Source organism: Dermochelys coriacea, chromosome 12, assembly GCF_009764565.3.
Source record: "Dermochelys coriacea isolate rDerCor1 chromosome 12, rDerCor1.pri.v4, whole genome shotgun sequence".
NCBI lineage: Eukaryota > Metazoa > Chordata > Testudines > Dermochelyidae > Dermochelys > Dermochelys coriacea.
The window spans coordinates 18,162,420-18,176,469 of record NC_050079.1 but is presented as its reverse complement, the minus strand read 5'-3'; the positions used below and the strand labels follow the sequence as shown (position 1 = coordinate 18,176,469).

The window sequence follows — 14,050 nt, the reverse complement described above, 5'->3', positions numbered from 1 at the left end:
TGAGATGGTTAAGAATCCCCATTTTATAGATAATGGTAATCAGGCACACAGTTGAAATGACTTGCCCAAAGCCATACAGAAAATCAATGCACAGTCTGGATTAGAATTCAGGAGTTACTACAGATAAGGCACTATAAAAGAGCAAATTATGTATCAGTGCTATTTTGGCAGTGCTGTTTTACACTAACACTTCTAAAATGTTGACAGTATATTACTAGGTAAATTTCAATAAAGTATGAAATGCCCCAAATCACTGAATTAAAAGCTCTTCTGCCACTGAGAAGTGTGTGCTAATGGAATGACAGTTCAGGTAAACCTGTGCTATTACCTGAAAATATGATTACCCAGTGTTGTTTGTGTGGCATGTATTCTACTGATTGTGTTGTAATATAGTATGTGCTGGGGAGATCATTTGGCTGCACCCAGTTAAGACCCTCACTGAAATATACAAGTGAACATTTCTTTAAAGATAAAAGTTGCATGTATGCCTCAGAAGTTTACAATCTGAGAATCACAGAATATTGCTTGAAAGGGGTCACTGTACAAGACGTTGACATGTCTTTACCTTTGTTACTAAGAAACCTTAACTTAGTAGCACTAAAAGACAGAAGTTTAACTTAGATCAGGTTATGTTTTCATTTAGATATTTGACAATCAGAACTGACTAATTTTCACTTTTGTTTGTAGCCACCTTCTCACTTATCCGAATCTCTCTTTCTGGTCCTAATTTTTTTAGCAAATTCAAAAAAGAAAACCACTATAATACAAAGTGTGGACAATAAATCTCTAAATTTTGGGCCTGAACTACATGATAGTGTTGCTCTAAATTTTAAGATTGATTGCTACTGTCCACTAGCTCAAGTTAAAGAGAACTGATGCAGTCCCTTTTAGTGATGGATAAGAACATTAGTTTACATCCAGATTAATTCAATTATCTTATTTATACAATTAGTTCAGTTTCCACATCAAGAGATCAGCATAAAATAGGTTGCAAAACTAGAATTACTTTGACTTATCTATTAAATGTATTCTCTAAATTTGTTTTATAATTAACTAAACCACTTCCTTATAAAGATCCGTATTACTCCCAAATGACTGTATAGTAATGTATAGATCTTAGAAGGTACTCCTTCACTATTTCTTTGGACAAGTGCTTCATTAAGAGGATTGTAAGTCAAATTCCTCAAACCTTCAGCTCATTAGACCCAGTTTAAAAGATTTAGGGGTGAGAAGAGGCTCCACCAAGCCTTTGGTCTCCAGCAACAGAGCCAGCCTCATTGCTCTATTTGTCTGCTTATCCCATGACCCTTCCCATACTTTCTTCCATGTTGAACCCAATGTACAGAATGTCTTTCATGAGCTGCTAGTCCACGAAGTCATGACCCTCATTTAAAACCTTCCTGAGCCCCCACTTCTAAGATAAAGAGAAGAAACTAGTTAAGTCTACTTCATTGTTTAGCTTATAAGTGAACTGCTCATGGGAAGAAAGAGATAAGTACACTCAAACTGGGAATATGGTAGAGAGGACTGGATTGTGGAAGGAGGTTGTGGGAAGAGTAGTTTAGCATATTTATCTTTAAATAAAAGACAAAGTAATTCATAAGATGTTTGCCTATTATGCAAAGGAACGGTTTCTCCCACCTTGTTTTTGTATTTTTAATCTGTACACTGTTCTAAGAAGGGACTCTCTTCCTCTGTGTTTGATGAGTGGTTATTATATTTTGTCCATTACTACGAACAGTAATAATACATCACTGCAAACTAGACAGTGCTAAGTTAAACTGTAGAGGAGTGGGGAGAAATGGAAGAGTAAAGCAGAGGCACTCTGGCTTTGGGTTGCTGGGACCATAGGGAGGAAGGGCAGAGTGATGGAAAGGATGAAGTGAGCTGTAGCTCACGAAAGCTTATGCTCTAATAAATGTGTTAGTCTCTAAGGTGCCACAAGTCCTCCTTTTCTTTTTGCGAAAACTCCTCTGTCTTCCTCCCCGGGCAGGTAAGAGAATGGAGACGTTTGGTCTCACAGGAATTGCCATATGGGATCAGATCATTGGCCCAGCTAGATAGGATCCTGTCTTCCACAGAAGCCCACGTGATCGGGATCCCTGGGGGAGCGGGTGATGGCAGGGGGCAGAGGTTCCCCAGCCTTTGGCTTCACTGAGACCCCCTGAGACAGGGCTTAGCAGCTTTCCCCCACACCCAAGCCCTCTGGCTCCCAGACACGCTGCGGCCCTGCCGACCTTCGCCATGCCCAACTCGGCCCCAGTCCCGCAACACAGACACAAAGCACGAGCCAACGAGGCCGGGCTCACAAAGGGGCAGCCCCGGAGGCGGAGCGGCGCCTCCACCGTGCCCCCAGGGCCCACACATGGCCTCAAAACAAACCCCTCCGTCCGCAGCCAGCAGCCAAGCTCCCAGCTGCCTCCGCCTGGTGACAGAGGCGAGCTCGCCTTCCCCAGCCGCACGGACCCCCGGACCCGAGCTCGCCACAGGCTCGCTGTCCCCAGCCACGGAGACTCGGGCCCGGCGCTGTAAGGGGGACGCCGGCCCGTCCTTCAGCGCCGCGCCCGCGGCTCCCCTTGCCCCTCGCAGCTGGAGCCCGGGGCCCGGCTACTCCCGGGAAGAGGAAGCCGGGCGCCGAGGCTGCGCTTAGGCCGCGGCGGGGCCTTGTCCCGAGTCTTCTCTGCAGCCGCAGCGACTCTCCCGCCCCTGGGGCTCGGACGGGGCCTCCCCCGGGCGCGGCGCCCACCAGCCCTCCGCGGGGGCCGCCCGGGCGGGGACTGAGGGGGGAGGCCGCCGCCGCCGCCGCCGCCGCCGCGAGAGATCCCTGCCCCTCAGGGGCCGCCCGGTCTCCCTCCCCGCTCACCTCTGGGCGCTGGGCGGGACCACGCTGCAAGCGGCCTGGCTCCCCCTTACCGTCCCGGCTGCGGGGCGACTCGCTGCGAGGCTCTCGCCGACACGGCTGGGGCCCGGCCCGACAAACCAACCGCTCGCTCCTTCCCTCCCTCCCGCCCGCCCGCCGGCCGAGGAGACACCGCCACGCACGGGAGCGCGCCGGCCTGCCGCGATGCACAGTCCGCCAGCGACGCGCGCTCCCAGTTCCCGACGCGAGCGGCGGCGGAGGCGCGCACCCGGTAGCGGCCTCCGCGCACGCGCACGCGCACCCAGCCCGCCGGCTTCTCATAGGCCCCGGGAGCCCGCTGGTGACCTCATCGCGGGCCGGCGATCGCCGCGGGCCCGTCAGCCACGGGCACCTTGTCACTCCAGCGGCTCCCCAATACCCGGGCCCGCCAGCACCGCAGGCAGCCCCCCCGGCACTCCGAACCTCGTGTCCCCAACTGCCCCCGCCCCCCAAAACAGGGGTCCCAGAGCTCTGCCGAGTGCGCGCCTGGGACCGCAGCAGGTCCCTCCAATTCCCGGGGGGTCCCTCCTGTGCTGTTTTTTAGCCCCTGAGGCAGTGGAGCCGTGTCACCTATTCTGCATCTGCCCAGCTCGCTCAGGGTCATGTCAGTTCCCACGCGGGGCTGAAAAGTAGTTTCTGCCCCTCGGTGTCCCGACACCATGGCTGTTCTGTGTCCCAGTCGTCGGGTTCTTATCACATCCACGTGGCCCATTACTAGTTTGCCTCAAAAAGTGCTGAGCCTTCTGTGCTGATGTTCACAGAGAGTCGCACATGAGTTCCGGTCACTAGCCCTGTCCCCCTTGCAGGCTCTGCACTTGTTCTGCACCTCTTATTGTCTCACTTTCATTCTTTACTTGTTTTCTGTGATCAGATACGTCTCCACAGCAAATGAAGCTGTGATTGTCATGCAGGCTACATACCTACCCTGAATATAGCCCTGGCAGGCTTGTACTGCTGCAGCTAGCCTGAGCTGAAGCTCGTCCCACCGCATCTTCACTTCTATTATTACCTGTATTAGCTAGATTAAAGCTAGCACAGATATACCTACCCACATTATAATTACACCTTCATTTACTGGATACACTTACCCTTGGTTTTCAATTCTATTAAGGCAAAAATTCATAACATTCACGAGTTGTAAACATATTAGTTGCTCTAAATTGCTAATTATATGATAGCACTCCTAAGTGTGATGTCGGAAATCCATTAAGAGATCCCTGTGCCAAAGGTCTTCATCCTGCAATAGATCTGCACAAGCAAATTTTTACGTGGGGGTCTGCATGAATCTGAGACCACAGATCAGGGCCCAAATTAAGGACTTTACAAAGGGAAAGGACATAGGCCCTACATTAATGCCTTAACTTATGCACAAAAAAGGTTGTACTGTTTTATTTAAATCCGTTTTGAAATCGATATAGTTAAATCAATGCAATCCACTTGTATGGACTTAAGTTAAACCAATATAAGCCATGCTCAAAATGATTTAAGAGTATAACACGAAGAGTTGCATTGACTTAACTACATCAGTTTCTAAACCAATTTAACTACACAAATGTAACTGTAAGTAAAGAGCATCATATAATCTAAACCAATTTTATGGTGTTCCCACATTTTAGTTTTAAATATGCAAAAAAAAATATTTTATAATTGCATATAACTGCACACAGAAATTGTCATGGGGATAGTGCCAATCCATGGCATTGTTGAATACAAAGGGCCCTACTTAAGAAATACCTGTCCATTACTGAATGTGTGACTCCATTAAAAAAAAAATCTTTAACTCTTATAGAACTACATCCAACCATTTATGTTAAAAGAACATTATTTTGGTTGTAAAATCAAGCACTTGAAAATTAAGAAATGCAAGAATTAAAATTGCCCATGCAACCCCTTAATGCAGCCCCCTCTATGCAACATGATACAAACAACATGATACATGTCTGTAATTACATGATCACATACTATTTTTCCATAGGACCCTTGTCTCATTCATTGAAACAGTGAAATGGTCTTTAAACAGAATGCTGTTTAATACATGAATTATTTTTTTCTCGTGCTTTTTCATTTATAGTAATCTTTGGTGTTACTTGTAACAACAGTAGATAAATTTTCAGACAGAAATGTGATTTTTAACTCGATGACAAAATAGAAAAAAAGGAAGAGAAAAAGTAGCTCAAGCCAAACAATTTATAGTACATGTATTAGCATTATCTCCACCTGCATCTAAACATAGTCACACCTTTCTTTTCCATTTTGCTGCCTTAGGTCCCAATCCTGCAAACAAGCATGTGAGTATCTTTATACATCAGAGTAGCCCCTTTTGGCTCAATGGAACTACTCATATGTTTAAAGTTATGCTTGTATTTAAATGCTTGCAGGACAGGGGTCTTAGTGTCTAGTCTTTCTCTAATTTAAGTCAATGGTAAAATTCCTACTGATTTCATCTGGAACAGGCCTTCAACAGTACCTTTCTATGGGCCTAATTTTGCATGTATGCACAAGCTTAATTTATTTTACTTGACTTCAAACAACTACTCACATAAGCAAAGTCAAAACTGTGCATGAGCACTGGCAGGATCAGGGCTTACATGATTATGGAAAAAATGCCACAGTTTCTCATATTATGCCAGCTTTCTCATCAGTGAATACAAGTTTACATAATCCACTTTAGGCCCCAGTCCGGCAAAGCACTTAAGCACATGCATAACAATTTTCACCATCTGAGTAAACCTAATGAAGTCAGTGTAACTATTCACATGCTTAAAGTCACATGTGTTTAAACCCTTTGACGGATCAGGACCCAGTTCTCCATGTTGGCCGAAGTCTTTCAGAAGTTTGGAAGAGGAGAACCATGTATATTTTTTATTTTAATACAATTTGTATATGTATATTTGTAATGATGTTTCTTGATTTACCACTTAATGACTGGACAATTTTCTGTTGTCTATTTTAATTTGTTAGCCAGATGGTTTTCAATAGCCTACTTGTTCCTTTCAGTGGCCAGAAAGCACTTATTTTTCTATGCGGCTATTATGTCAGATCTGCTAAACCTCACCCTTACACATTCACATTTGGGATTAAGTTGAAGGTAGCTTTTAGTGATGCAGGATTTTGCAATCAGTTTCAATATCACAATTTTTGAGTCCTGCCCTGTGTAAACAAGGCTACTTAAAGATGTATAATAGAAAAATAAACTTCTCTGAAGTATGAATGTTTTGCACACACCATTCTCTCTCCAAATCTTCTATTTATATGGTGGCCATGAAATCTTTCCATGTAAACAGTGTGGTACACTGGATACCCATCCATAGTTAAGGTTGCAACTAGCTTCCATTCTAAGGCCTATTTTAGTACCCTCATAACTTTGGCATGGAATATTCTTCTGGCCTAAAAAATACCATATTTAATCTAACGACTACAGTGAGAGAATTTCTGTAATGTTTGTAGGAAATTCATGAGACTTTTTGAGTTACTCTGTTCTGAAAATATGACTTTTGTCTGAACCATTTTTTGTCTCTATCTTAAAAATGACTTGTTATTGTCCAACCAAGTTTTCCATATAGTTAAATCTCCTTGAAAATGTACATCAGCTATACTTGAAGAAAATAGGTTGCGATTAAGGAAAATTATTATTTTTGTTGTGGATAGTTGTGGGACATGTTGTGCATCAACATGATGTGCGAAGATTTTGGGGATTTTTTTTCATTGATTTTGACGTGGAGTAGAGTCAATCACTGTATGTATAGGTTTCAGAGAAGCAGCCGTGTTAGTCTGTATTCACAAAAAAGAAAAGGAGTACTTGTGGCACCTTAGAGACTAACAAACTTATTTGAGCATAAGCTTTCGTGAGCTACAGGTGCATCCGAAGAAGTGAGCTGTAGCTCACGAAAGCTTATGCTCAAATAAATTTGTTAGTCTCTAAGGTGCCACAAGTACTCCTTTTCTTTTTTACTGTATGTATAAACACAGTGTGCTCTATTGGTTGGCTGAAGTTTAGAAAGATTGTAAGGAGCCTTCTATAGGTGATAACTAAAAGAGATCTTCCTTTAGTTCCAATGGTAGAAGCTGGTATTTCTGGAAATCAAGGACCAAAATTCTAGTCCCAGCTTCAGAGGTCTATATGGCTTATTATTGGGAGGAGGTAGCATTTCCATAGTTAAGCTTCTGATCCTGCAAACACTTATTGCTTAAGCATATGCATAATGTTTGCAAGATCAGGGCCCAGGTTTGAGATCACATTCTTGTTATAATGCTGATTAGGATCCCGTTTAAAGAAAGAAGGAAAAATCATCATTGTTTCACAGCAACCTTATCCCTGATCTATGGATTGTTGATATTTTTATACTACTTTTTTTTTTTTGCATTATGTTATCTAAATATTTACTTTTAAGGGAATATCAGTTAATATGTTTTGTGACAGTGAGTAAGAATTTTTGGTAATTTTTTTAGTAATTGCTGTTTCATGAGAGTAATTTTATATATATTGTTTAGTAGGGAAAGTGTATAATACAATCCATTTTTGTTAATATTATATATGTATGTGGACTTGCAGTTTAAAGTGATCTATATATGTATCATTCGTGGGTAAATATCATTTTCATAAGGGCTTCTGTTTTTATATTTAGAGATTATGTTTACTGATAAAAATAATATTTATTTTGGGTCAGAGTTAAAGTTATTGTGTTATGAAGAAAGAAAAGGAGTACTTGTGGCACCTTAGAGACTAACAAATTTATTAGAGCATAAGCTTTCGTGAGCTACAGCTCACTTCATCGGATGCATCCGATGAAGTGAGCTGTAGCTCACGAAAGCTTATGCTCTAATAAATTTGTTAGTCTCTAAGGTGCCACAAGTACTCCTTTTCTTTTTGTGAATACAGACTAACACGGCTGCTACTCTGAAACCTGTGTTATGAAGAAAATTACACGCCTTATACCTAGTTTCACTGATCATAGTTTTTTAGTCTTGTCCAAAAATATGATGATTTGTATTTATTAGTTCTTTTAGTTTAAGTATCTCCAAACACCTTAAAATACCTTATGATAATTAATCAGTTCAGTAAACCTAAGACTAGATACATTTTATTGTTTCCATTTTACAAATGGAAAGTAAGGCACAGAGAAGCAAATTAATTTATCCAAGGTCATGCAGAATGTCATGCTGAGAATAGACCCTCATTTTTTCTCTAATCTTTAGACAACATTCCCTTCCTTACAGATATTATTATTTTGTATTTAATTAGCTAAAAAAACAAAAAGATTCTAATTAATTTTTATTTAGTTATTGCTAAAACACTCAACAAGGCTCATTCACGCTGTAAAAATGTAAATGCATGTGATTTTAAAAAATGAGGAGTAATATTTTGAAAGTCTCAATGAAACACATTGTAAGACCTTCATTACAAGAGTCAAATATTTTCAAAACTGGCATAAATTAAGCACAAATGAATTAATCTTTTCTCAACAGTGAGTAAAACTTGGCAGGTCTGCCTTGAGATTTCTCACTGAGGCTGAGAAGTATGGTAGCCAGTGGGTGGAGAGATCGATGCTCAGATTTTGTAGCTGAATCCAGCTGGTAGGGCAGAAGTCCAGCATCCTTTCTCAACATTCTTACAAGGTTTGATACTGCCAGATTCTGTGCACTCTAGTCCCAACCAAGCAAAGCACATGGGCACATGCTCAATTTTAAATTTATGAGTAGTACCATTGAAGCTAATGGGATTGCTCACATGCTTACATTTAATTACTTGCTTAAGAGTGTGATTTTCAAAAGACCCTAAAGGAATTGAGTGCTTAACTCCCTTAGGCACTTCTGAAAATCCCATCCTAAGTGTTTTGCTATATTGGGACCAGAATGCTCAGCACCTAAAAGATCAAGTTCAGAATGACACACAATTTATGTATGCTTTCTTTGAGAAGGATATGAGTAAGTGGAATTTTGGAAGGTAATACAATACACCAATTGAAGAAAGAGCCATTCTGTCAGTGGCATGATAGGTACATTGGAGGTGAGGTAGTATCTTTTCTATGGAATAAAACAATTTAAATGTTGAATTTTGGAAGCATATTTTATAGAGTTGGACAAAGCAACTCTATAAAATATGGACAAAGAATGCAATGCAAAATAGGCAATAAGAGGGTGATAACACTAAATTACTTGGCCTTAATTACATCTACTGTAATTCTGAATATGTTGTTTTTAAACATTTTGCAAGAAAAAATACTAGACTCTATGGGATATTTAAGCTATTTCTGCAAAGTGATACATTATTTACAATAAATACAAGCCCCAATCTTTTTCATTTTATTTGTGTTTTGATTTAGCCAATGATCATCCTCCCGATAAATAGCAAATATTGGTTAAACCACATATGGTTTTTGCAATTCACATCTCACAGTATCATGGAAAGAAAGACAATAGCAACTGTGAGTGCAAACATCCAAGAGTGTTCTTAGGGTTTTGGGGTACAGTAATAGTGTAAATTTGTTACTGGTTTCTCATTGCTAGTAAGACTACTTTGTTTCATTCACGCTCCTCAGTGCATTTTCTATCTGTGTTATTTAGGAACTTGGAAAGCAAAGAAGCTGACAGTATCATAATGTTTAAATGTGTTAATAAAAGAGCCATCTTACTTTTTCACATGTAAACACTGATCGTTATTTCTTAGATGTGGCAGTTTAATTTACATAGTAGCATGATATTCTGAGCAAACAATATAAAATATCACAAGAAAGGAATTTAGGGATAGGCTAAAGATCTCCATATAAGGGGCTGTTGGACTAAACCTACTTTCTACACATTTTTACAGATTTCCTGAAAAATGTAAGCTTTAAGACCCCAAATCTGCAAAGACTTAGACATGTGCAGTGTTACCAACTCATGATTTTATCGTGAGTCTTACATATTTGATGCTTTTCTAAGGTGCTTTTCTGACACAGATGATTACTTGAGAATCTCAGTTTTCATTTTAAATAGGGGTTACAGAGAAAAGCTTGAAAATGTGAATCATAAAGTTTCAAAAGCACAAAGACAAATACCCCACACACACACATTTATTATTTTAAATGTCTCATGATTTTTAAGCCAATCTTGTGATTTCTGGAGTCTGAGTCATCATATTGGATTATTTGGGATTGATAATCCTGATGTGCCAGTTGACTTCAGTGGGATTACTCACAGTAAATGAAGTTAAGTATGTGTGTAAATGTTTACAGAATCAGAGCCTAACTAGCAACCAGCCACACAGGAAGCATTTGCTTTCTAGTTATAGTGTAGCTGGATGAGGAAATCTGCAGTGGCAAGTCTTCGATCATCATTTAAAAGGTCACAACTTGAAAAATCACATTGTCATGTGAACGTTTTGTACTTACAGTTGTCCTAAGTAATCCCTAAATTTACTATAAATAAAAGAGATTGGTGATTATTTTAAAATTCTCTTTTCTGTTTTATTTTTAACTTTGTGCACTTGACAGTACTTTATGTATAATTATTTTAAATATTTAGTTTATGATTTGTGCCCTTCCTCGAGCCCTGCAAGAGGATGTTTACTAGTAACAGCAACAACATAGCTGAAACAGAGAGAGAATAGGCAGAAGACAGGCATTGTACAAAGAGAAAAGGGAAATACAAGAATGTTTAGTGTTGCTCTGTGCCTGCCCGAAGCACCCTTCAAAACAACAAAAAGGGAGCCACACAAAATATTATTTACTGACTAAAAAAATTCAGACACTATTGAAAAAGTGTTCTGTCAGAAAACCGGTTTGTTTGGTTTTTCCTAATTCATCAATTAAAAAAAATTAAGTTCACACTGATCTTTTAATAACTGCTGATTACTTTGGCAATAATTCCTTTTATCAGAAACATAAAAGTATATTTTTTAATATGGATTTTTAGAATTTCATAGGAACCACTCTTCAGGGTGGTTGCCTTGATCCTGCAAATACTTATGCACGTGTGTAAATGTTACGCACATGCATAGGCCCATTGAAGTCAATGGAACTACTTATGTTTATGAAGTTAAGTACGTACATATGTGTTTGCAGAATCAGGGCCAAGATGCAATGTTGGTTAGCTCTTTGGGAGCAATGTGTAATTAGTGTACCTCTCACCTTTTCTCAACCATCTCATAGTTCCTGTTCATTCCCTCTTTGATGCTTGGCCCTTGGATCTTGAGTTCTTCTAGCTGTCTTACTATGTAGAAATTTCAGGATTAGGCTGTTCTCATGGGGGTTTTTTATGTGTCTTTGACACTTAGAAAAAAATTTGGATGTGGTAAGGTTTCTAACAATCATGTTTATTTTCAACCTTATGCTGGTATCTGACTCATTGTGAGTTCATGGAGCTCAGTGGAAATGTTTAAGTGTGTCATGCTCTATAGGCAACTATTGTCTTTCTTTTTTTTAGCAGGGGAGGGAAGCAAATGGGTGTCTGCTATTATATGGCTGAAGTAGCCCTGGTAAATTCCTGTTATTAAATTTCTTTATTTAAGCATTAGCACTCAATAGCCAATAAAATATATTTCCTTGCACCATAGCAAGGCTCAGCCCTTATTTTAACCCAATGTAGATTTTATAATATAATATTCTAAAGTCAATGTGATGGGTTTACAAACCCCACACTGGGCAACATGGAGTTACTGAGCTAATGTGGATGCAATCATCCCTGCTTCCCTACACCTGTAAGAGATGTCAGACTTGGAGGGGAAAGCTTAAAAGGGGAGAACATAATACAGTTGCATTGACCAGAGGAGATTTTTACTCCTCAGTGTGTAGAGAAGGGCAGATTGAAGGCAAGTGCTTCTTGGGTAACTGCTGTATTTTAGCCCCTCCTGGAAATGTGGGTGGGTGAGCAGGCTGGCTGGCCTAGTGTTGAACCACTATTGTAAGACTATTATTCTATATGAACTGCGAGCCTAGTTGGGGCCACAACTTACTAGAAGCCCTCTGAAGAATGAGAGTCCTACCATGCTGGGGAGACAGTTCATTTGTGTCTGTTGATAATCCCAGAAGGACTGTACTATCTGAGGCTCAGTTGGAAGGCTCAGACTCTTATGACTGGTGTGGTGGAATGCCTGGATGTCACAGATTTGATGTGGGTGCATGGAAAGATCCCATCCCTACCCTTAAGGGATGCCCTGGGAGTGGAACATGGTAACATCACTCAAAATTACATCTGTAGCGATGATGGTTATAGTTCTGAATTCTTGCACAAATCTGTTCTGGAATCTTATGCGTGTAGTCTCCTTAGGGCACACAATTTCCATGAATACTAATATTGGCAGTGTACCTCCTTGATGGATTTATAGATATAGTATAAAGATAGGAGGGAAATGCATCCTTTAGATTGTAAACCTTTCCATGGTAGGAATTGTATCTTCTATATTTGTACAGTGCCCAGCACAATGCTGCTAACATCTCAACTAGGACCTTTAGGCATATACCATAATATACATTCCTAATAAATAGAATAACAAAGTAGTAAATCAGTTGAAAAACTTAAAACAATGCACTAGTAATGAATGAAATTACTCATGCCACAAAGTTCTAATGTAGCAGGATCAAGTGAGGGAGACTGACTCCTTTCTACACTGAAAGAAGGGAGAGACTGAAAGTAGCACACTCTACTAGTAACACACAATCTGAGATCCCTGCAGGTACTATGTTTCTCTCTGGCAACAGTAGAATACCAGGAAAGGCTCTAACAGCCTGCATCTGTCTCCAGCAACAGCAGTTGCCTTGGCGGGGTGCTGATGGATTGGGCTCTACCTTTTGGCAGAAGAAATTATGGAGGCAGATACAGTTGGCAGTCCACTCATTTCCCCCTCCCCATCACCCACCCTTGTCAGACATATCATATGCTTCAGGAGTAACTTTTGTATCTATTGCCAGAGACTAACTTTCTTTTCTTATTTAGGAGACAGCAGGCCAGATTCTTATGTGATTTACACCTACGTAAATCTAGATTAACTCCAATAGAGTTATTCTAATTACACTGGTGTAACTGAGGTCAGAATCTGTCCCAGGATCTCTCTGGTCAGATTCTCAGTTGGTGTAAATCAGCATAACTCCATTGACTTAAATGGCGTTAGCTTAGTTTACACTGCTGAGGATCTAGCCCCTTGTTTTTAACTTAACTGATATTAACAGTATTTAGTAGGACTGATGCCAACGCTTTTACTGCATTTTTTTGTTTCAATGTTCTCTACAATGATTAATTTAAATAACTAAAGTTTCTCTTGAAAAAAAGAAAAAGACATGGTTGGAGGAAGAAATCTTTAGATGAGTGACTGTATATGTTCTGTAGTGTGAACATAACAAAGACTCCACCATGCTATCTCATAAAAGTACCAAAAATGAATGTCAGACTAGTTTTGAAATGAAATCCAAGGAAATCTTTTAGAGGATTACTTAAAGATGTGATCATAACATTGTGTTGGAAAATAACATTACTACAAAGTAGCATTACATTTCACTGTACAAGTATATAGCCATTTTTTTCATAGTACCTTTAAAAAACAGATTCATACAGTAATTATGTTAGACTTCCTTTGTACACATTCCAACAGTGCAGAAGACATCCAGGTATAATGTGTGATCATTTATGTTGTTTAAGGTAAATATTAACAAATCCATGTGTTGAGAGGTTAATTTTTATTGTATCATGCTGTGAAAATAATGTAAATAAGAAACTGAACGTCACTTAGCATTTAAACTGTATACTGCTAATTAGGTGGGGACCTGGTACTGCAAACATTCTGGTAAAATAAATTTAAAATAATAGGAAGAATGTAATACTGTACAATTTATCATTTCAAAAGTTCTTTTGGTTTAGTCATCCTGTGGATTTATTGTGATCTTTTGAAATTAGGCCCAAGTTTAAAACAGTCATTAAATCCGCCAATGGTTAGTCCGACAGTCTAGAAATAGCATGCAGGCAAGCAGGGGATCAAAGTTTGAGTTAAGCAGTATTTCGGTTTAGTTTATTTTTTAAAATGCTAAAGCTATTACAGCTGGATTAGAGATAGCATGTTTTTAAGAAAATCAATAGGCTCTTTAAACAGTTAATGCACATAGATGATCATTTTACCAATTTTTATGACAGCAAACACCTGTGACAAGTTAGTCTGCCCTTTCCTGTAATACAAGAGTCTGG

The 14,050-nt window shown here is 39.9% G+C and overlaps 1 long non-coding RNA gene and 1 other non-coding gene across 3 annotated transcripts in view; both read right to left on the bottom strand.

Annotated features, from left to right (window-relative positions):
- LOC119841334 overlaps window positions 1–3,139 on the bottom strand; it is a 91,900-nt gene extending 88,761 nt beyond the window's left edge. For both annotated transcript variants that reach the window (XR_006275287.1, XR_006275288.1), the window contains exon 1: window positions 2,864–3,139. This is a non-coding gene — a transcript (uncharacterized LOC119841334). The remainder of the gene's footprint in view (window positions 1–2,863) is intronic.
- Window positions 3,140–6,644: 3,505 nt separating this feature from the next.
- LOC122456236 overlaps window positions 6,645–14,050 on the bottom strand; it is an 82,359-nt gene continuing 74,953 nt past the window's right edge. The window contains exon 4 of the long non-coding RNA XR_006274998.1: window positions 6,645–6,670. This is a non-coding gene — a long non-coding RNA (uncharacterized LOC122456236). The remainder of the gene's footprint in view (window positions 6,671–14,050) is intronic.